Source organism: Triticum aestivum, chromosome 5A (assembly GCF_018294505.1).
Source record: "Triticum aestivum cultivar Chinese Spring chromosome 5A, IWGSC CS RefSeq v2.1, whole genome shotgun sequence".
Classification (NCBI taxonomy): domain Eukaryota; kingdom Viridiplantae; phylum Streptophyta; class Magnoliopsida; order Poales; family Poaceae; genus Triticum; species Triticum aestivum.
The window spans coordinates 99,030,644-99,038,090 of record NC_057806.1 but is presented as its reverse complement, the minus strand read 5'-3'; positions in this window follow the sequence as shown (position 1 = coordinate 99,038,090).

Sequence of the window (7,447 nt, the reverse complement as noted above, 5' to 3'; positions counted from 1 at the left end):
ACTACATGATCATGCTAAGCAATATGACAATGATGAATGTGTCATGAAGAATGGTACGGTGGAAAGTTGCATGGCAATATACCTCGGAATGGCTATGGAAATGCCATAATAGGTAGGTATGGTGGCTGTTTTGAGGAAGGTAAATGGTGGGTTTATGGTACCGGCGAAAGTTGCGCGGAACTAGAGAGGCTAGCAAAGGTGGAAGGGTGAGAGTGCGTATAATCCATGGACTCAACATTAGTCATAAAGAACTCACATACTCATTGCAAAAATCTATTAGTTATCAAAGCAAAGTATTACGCGCATGCTCCTAGGGGGATAGATTGGTAGAAAAAGACCATCGCTCGCCCCCGACCGCCACTCATAAGGAAGGCAATCAATAAATAAATCATGCTCCGACTTCATCGCATAACGGTTCACCATACGTGCATGCTATGGGAATCACAAACTTCAACACAAGTATCTCTCAAATTCACAACTACTCAACTAGCATGACTCTAATATCACCATCTCCATATCTCAAAACAATCATCAAGCATCAAACTTCTCTTAGTATTCAACACACTCATAAGAGAATTTTTATTATTCTTGAATACCTAGCATATTAGGATTTTAAGCAAATTACCATGCTATTTAAGACTCTCAAAATAATCTAAGTGAAGCATGAGAGTTCATCTATTTCTTCAAAATAAAACTACCACCATGCTCTGAAAGATATAAGTGAAGCACTAGAGCATCGACAAACTACTCCGAAATATATAAGTGAAGATCAATGAGTAGTTGAATAATTATGCAACCATGTGAAGACTCTCTAACATTTAATAATTTCAGATCTTGGTACTCTATTCAAACAGCAAGCAAAGCAAAATAAAATGACATCTAAGAATAGCAAACATCATGTGAAGAAGCAAAAACTTAGGATCAACCGATACTAACCGATAGTTGTTGAAGAAGAAAGGTGGGATGCCAACCGGGGCATACCCAAGCTTAGATGCTTGAGACTTCTTGAAATATTATCTTGGGATTCCTTGGGCATCCCCAAGCTTGAGCTTTTGTGTCTCCTTAATTCCTCTCATATCACGGTCTCCCTAAATCTCAAAAGCTTCATCCACACAAAACTCAACAAGGACTCGTGAGATAAGTTAGTATAAACCATTGCAAAAACCTTATCATACTCTACTGTATCAAATCACTAAAATTATTATTAAACATTGCATACTAAATGCCTATGCATATTTAATAGTCCTATCCTCAAATAGAATCATTAAAGAAGCAAACATATGCAAACAATGCAATCATAACAGCAATCTGCCTAAACAAGATAGTCTATAAAGAATGCAGGAACATCCATACTTCCCTAGCTCCAAAAATTATGAAATAAAATTCCCACTGTAAAGGTTTCAACATGGAGAGCACCGGGATGATGAAGATGGCCACTGGAGAAGGATTTCCCCCTCCGGCAGGGTGCCGGAACGGGTCTAGATTGGTTTTCGGTGGCTACGGAGGCTTCTGGCGGCGGAACTCCCGATCTATTTTGTGTTCTGGAAGTTTTAGGTCACGTAGGTATATATGGGTGCAGGAGGTACATCAGGGGAGCCACGAGGGCCCCACGAGACAGGGGGCGCGCCCTAGGGGGGGCGCCCCCACCCTCGTGAGCACCTCGTTCCTTCCTTTACGTGGGGTCCAAGTCCATCAGGTGTGTTTCCTTCCAAAAATAACTTCTCTAGTTGATTTCGTTCCGTTTCGACTCCGTCTGGTATTCCTTTTCTTCAAAACACTGAAATAGGCATAGAACAACAAATCTGGGCTGGGCCTCCGGTTAATAGGTTAGTCCCAAAAGTAATATAAAAGTGGATAATAAAGCCCAATATTTCCTAAAACAATAGTTAATATAGCCTGGAGCAATCAAAAAATAAAGATACGTTGGAGACGTATCACCCATTAATAGATATCAATGTGAGTGAGTAGGGATTGCCGTGCAACGGATGCACTAGAGCTATAAGTGTATGAAAATTCGAAAAGAAACTAAGTGGGTGTGCATCCAACTTGCTTGCTCACGAAGACCTAGGGCATTTTGAGGAAGCCCATCATTGGAATATACAAGCCAATTTCTATAATGAAAGTTTCCCACTAGTATATGAAAGTGACAACATAGGAGACTCTTTATCATGAAGATCATGGTGCTACTTTGAAGCACAAGTGTGGTAAAAGGATATTAGCATTGCCCCTTCTCTCTTTTTCTCTCATTTTTTTATTTGGGCCTTCTCCTTTTTTATGGCCTCTTTTATTTCTTTTTTTATTTGGGCTTCTTTGGCCTCTTTTATTTATTTATTTTTGTCCGGAGTCTCATCCCGACTTGTGGGGGAATCATAGTCTCCATCATCCTTTCCTCACTAGGACAATGCTCTAATAATGATGATCATCACACTTTTATTTACTTACAACTCATGAATTACAACTCGATTCTTAGGACAAGATATGACTATATATGAATGCCTCCGGCGGTGTACCGGGATGTGCAATGATGCATGAGTGACATGTATGAAAGAATTATGAACGGTGGCCTTGCCACAAATACGATGTCAACTACATGATCATGCAAAGCAATATTACAATGATGAAGCGTGTCATAATAATGGAATGGTGGAAATTTGCATGGCAATATATCTCGGAATGGCTATGGAAATGCCATAATAGGTAGGTATGGTGGCTGTTTTGAGGATGGTGTATGGTGGGTTTATGGTACCGGCGAAAGTTGCACGATACTAGAGAGGCTAGCAATGGCGGAAGGGTGAGAGTGCGTATAATCCATGGACTCAACATTAGTCATAAAGAACTCACATACTTATTGCGAAAATCTATTAGTTATCGAAACAAAGTACTACGCGCATGCTCCTAGGGGGATATATTGGTAGGAAAAGACCATCGCTCATCCACGACCGCCACTCATAAGGAAGGCAATCAATAAATAAATCATGCTCCGACTTCATCACATAACGGTTCACCATACGTGCATGCTACGGGAATCACAAACTTCAACACAAGTATTTCTCAAATTCATAACCACTCAACTAGCACGACTCTAATATCACCATCTCCATATCTCAAAACAATCATCAAGCATCGAACTTCTCATAGTATTCAACACACTCATAAGAGAATTTTATTATTCTTGAATACCTAGCATATTAGGATTTTAAGAAAATTACCATGCTATTTAAGACTCTCAAAATAATCTAAGTGAAGCATGAGAGTTCATCTATTTATTCAAAATAAAACTACCACCATGCTCTAAAAGATATAAGTGAAGCACTAGAGCAAATGACAAACTACTCGAAAGGATATAAGTGAAGATCAATGAGTAGTTGAATAATTATGCAACTATGTGAAGACTCTCTAACATTATAGAATTTCATATCTTGGTATTTTATTCAAACAGCAAGCAAAGCAAAAGAAAATGACATTCTAAGAATAGCAAACATCATGTGAAGAAGCAAAAACTTAGGATCAACCGAAACTAACCGATAGTTGTTGATGAAGAAAGGTGGGATGCCAACCGGGGCATCCCCAAGCTTAGACGCTTGAGACTTCTTGAGATATTATCTTGGGGTGCCTTGGGCATCCCCAAGCTTGAGCTTCTGTGTCTCCTTAATTCCTCTCATATCACAGTCTCCCTAAATCTCGAAAGATTCATCCACACAAAACTCAACAAGGACTCGTGAGATAAGTTAGTATAAACCATTGCAAAAAACTTATCATACTCTACTGTAGCAAATCACTTAAATTAGCATTCAACATTGCATACTAAATGCCTCTGCATATTTAATAGCCCTATCCTCAAATAGAATCATTAAAGAAGCAACCATATGCAAACAATGCAAACATAACAGCAATCTGCCTAAACAGGATAGTCTGTAAAGAATGCTGCAACATCCATACTTACCTAGCTCCAAAAATTATGAAATAAAATTCCCACTGTAGTAAATTTATCATAGCTTAATATGCAAAAGGTTTCAACATTTTATCACATTCTGACGTTTCTAGGGAATTATTTCAACAGCGGTAAACTTTCTGTTTTCAAACAGCAACATGTATAATTGTAACATAGGCATAGTAAAGGCTATCAATGCCACTTTTATTGAAATAAAAGATGCAAAACATTGTTATAAATAACAGAAAGCAAATCCTAACAAAATAAATTGACGCTCCAAGCAAAACACATATCATGTGGTAAATAAAAATATTGCTCCAAGTAAAGTTACCGATGAACGAAGACGAAAGAGGGGATGCCTTCCGGGGCATCCCAAAGGTTAGGCTCTTGGCCATCCTTTAATATTACCTTGGGGTGACTTGGTCATCCCCAAGCTTAGGCTCTTGCCACCCCTTATTCCATAGTCCATCGAATCCTTACCCAAAACTTGAAAACTTCACAACACAAAACTTAAAGTAGAAAACTCGTGAGCTCCGTTAGTATAAGATAATAAAAGACCACTTCAAGGTACTGTAATGAACTCATTATTTATTGATATTGGTGTTAAACCTACTGTATTTAAACTTCTCTATGGTTTATAAACTATTTTACTAGCCATAGATTCATCAAAATAAGCAAACAACACACGAAAAACAGAATCTGTCAAAAACAGAACAGTCTGTAGTAATCTGGATCAAACGTATACTTCTGGAACTCATAAAATTCTCAAATAAATTTATGGACCTGAGGAATTTATCTATTAATCATCTGCAAAAATAATTAACTAAATATCACTCGCCAAATAAAAATGGCAGCAATTCTCGTGAGCGCTAAAGTTTCTGTTTTTCACAGCATGATCACAAAGACTTCCCCCAAGTCTTCCCAAAAGTTCTACTTGGCACAAACACTAATTAAAACATAAAACCACATATAAACAGAGTCTAGATGAATTATTTATTACTAAACAGGAACAAAAAGCAAGGAACAAAAATAAAATTGGGTTGCCTCCCAACAAGCGCTATCGTTTAACGCCCCTAGCTAGGCATGATGATTTCAATGATGCTCACATAAAAGGTAAGAAATGAAACATAAAGAGAGCATCATAAAGAATATGAATAGCACATTTAAGTCTAACATACTTCCTATGCATAGTGATTTTGTGAGCAAACAACTTATGGGAACAAGAATCAACTTGCATAGGAAGGTAAAACAAGCATAACTTCAAAATTTTAAGCACATAGAGAGGAACCTTGATATTATTGCAATTCCTACAAGCATATATTCCTCCCTCATAATAATTTTCAGTAGCATCAGGAATGAATTCAACAATATAACCAGCACCTAAAGCATTCTTTTCATGATCTACAAGCATAGAAAATATATTACTCTCCACATAAGCAAATTTCATCTCATGAATAATAGTGGGAGCAAACTCAACAAAATAACTATCATGTGATTGAAAATTAAGATCAAGATGACAAGTTTCATGGTTATCATTGTTCTTTAAAGAATACATGTCATCACAATAATCATCATAGATAGGAGGCATGCTTTCATCATAATAGATTTGCTCATCAAAACTTGGGGGCTAAAAAATATCATCTTCATCAAACATAGCTTCCCCAAGCTTGTGGCTTTGCATATCATTAGCATCATGGATATTCAAGGAATTCATACTAACAACATTGCAATCATGCTCATCATTCAAATATTTAGTGCCAAACATTTTATAGATTTCTTCTTCTAGCACTTGAGCACAATTATCCTTTCCATCATACTCACGAAAGATATTAAAAAGGTGAAGCGTATTAGACAAACTCAATTCCATTTGTTTATAGTTTTCTTTTATAAACTAAACTAGTGATAAAACAAGAAACTAAAAGACTCGATTGCAAGATCTAAAGATATACCTTCAAGCACTCACCTCCCCGGAAACGGTGCCAGAAAAGAGCTTGATGTCTACTACACAACCTTCTTCTTGTAGACGTTGTTGGGCCTCCAAGTGCAGAGGTTTGTAGGACAGTAGCAAATTTCCCTCAAGTGGATGACCTAAGATTTATCAATCCGTAGGAGGCGTAGGATGAAGATGGTCTCTCTCAAGCAACCCTCCAACCAAATAACAAAGAGTCTCTTGTGTCCCCAACACACCCAATACAATGGTAAATTGTATAGGTGCACTAGTTCGGCGAAGATATGGTGATACAAGTGGTATATGGATAGTAGATAATAGTTTTTGTAATCTGAAAATATAAAACAGCAAGGTAACAAGTGATAAAAGTGAGCGTAAACGGTATTGCAATGTGTGGAAACAAGGCCTAGGGTTCATACTTTCACTAGTGTAAGTCCTCTCAACAATACTATCATAATTGGATCATAAAACTATCCCTCAACATGCAACAAAGAGTCACTCCAAAGTCACTAATAGCGGAGAACGAACGAAGAGATTATGGTAGGGTACGAAACCACCTCAAAGTTATTCTTTCCAATCAATCCGCTGGGCTATTCCTATAAGTGTTACAAATAGCCCTAGAGTTCGTACTAGAATAACACCTTAAGATACAAATCAACCAAAACCCTAGTGTCACCTAGATACTCCAATGTCACCTCAAGTATCCATGGGTATGATTATACGATATGCATCACACAATCTCAGATTCATCTATTCAACCAACACAAAGGACCTCAAAGAGTGCCCCAAAGTTCTACAGGAGAATCACGACGATAACGTGTGCCAACCCCTATGCATAGGTTCATGGGCGGAACCCGCAAGTTGATCACCAAAAAATACATCAAGTGAATCACGTGATATCCCATTGTCACCATAGATACGCATGGCAAGACATCCATCAAGTGTTCTCAAATCTTTAAAGACTCAATCCGATAAGATTACCTCAAAGGGGAAACTCAATTCATTACAAGAGAGAATAGGGGGAGGAGAAACATTAGATCCAACTATAATAGCAAAGCTCGCGATACATCAAGATCGTGCCAAATCAAGAACACGAGAGAGAGAGAGAGAGAGAGAGAGAGAGAGATCAAACACATAGCTACTGGTACATACCCTCAACCCCGAGGGAGAACTACTCCCTCCTCGTCATGGAGAGCACCGGGATGATGAAGATGGCCACCGGAGAGGGATTGCCCCCTCTGGCAGGGTGTCGGAACGGGTCTAGATTGGCTTTCGGTGGCTACAGAGGCTTTTGGCGGCGGAACTCCCGATCTATTCTCTGTTTTGGAAGTTTTAGGGTACGACGATATATATGGGTGCAGGAAGTACGTCGGAGGAGCCACGGGGTCCCCACGAGGTAGGGGGGCGTGCCCTAGGGGGGTGGGCGCGCCCCCCACCCTCGTGGGCAGCCCGTGTCTCCCCTGACGTGCACTCCAAGTTCCCTGGGTTGCTTTCCTTCCAAGAATAACTTCTCCGGTTGATTTCGTTCCGTTTCGACTTCGTTTGATATTCCTTTTCTTCGAAACACT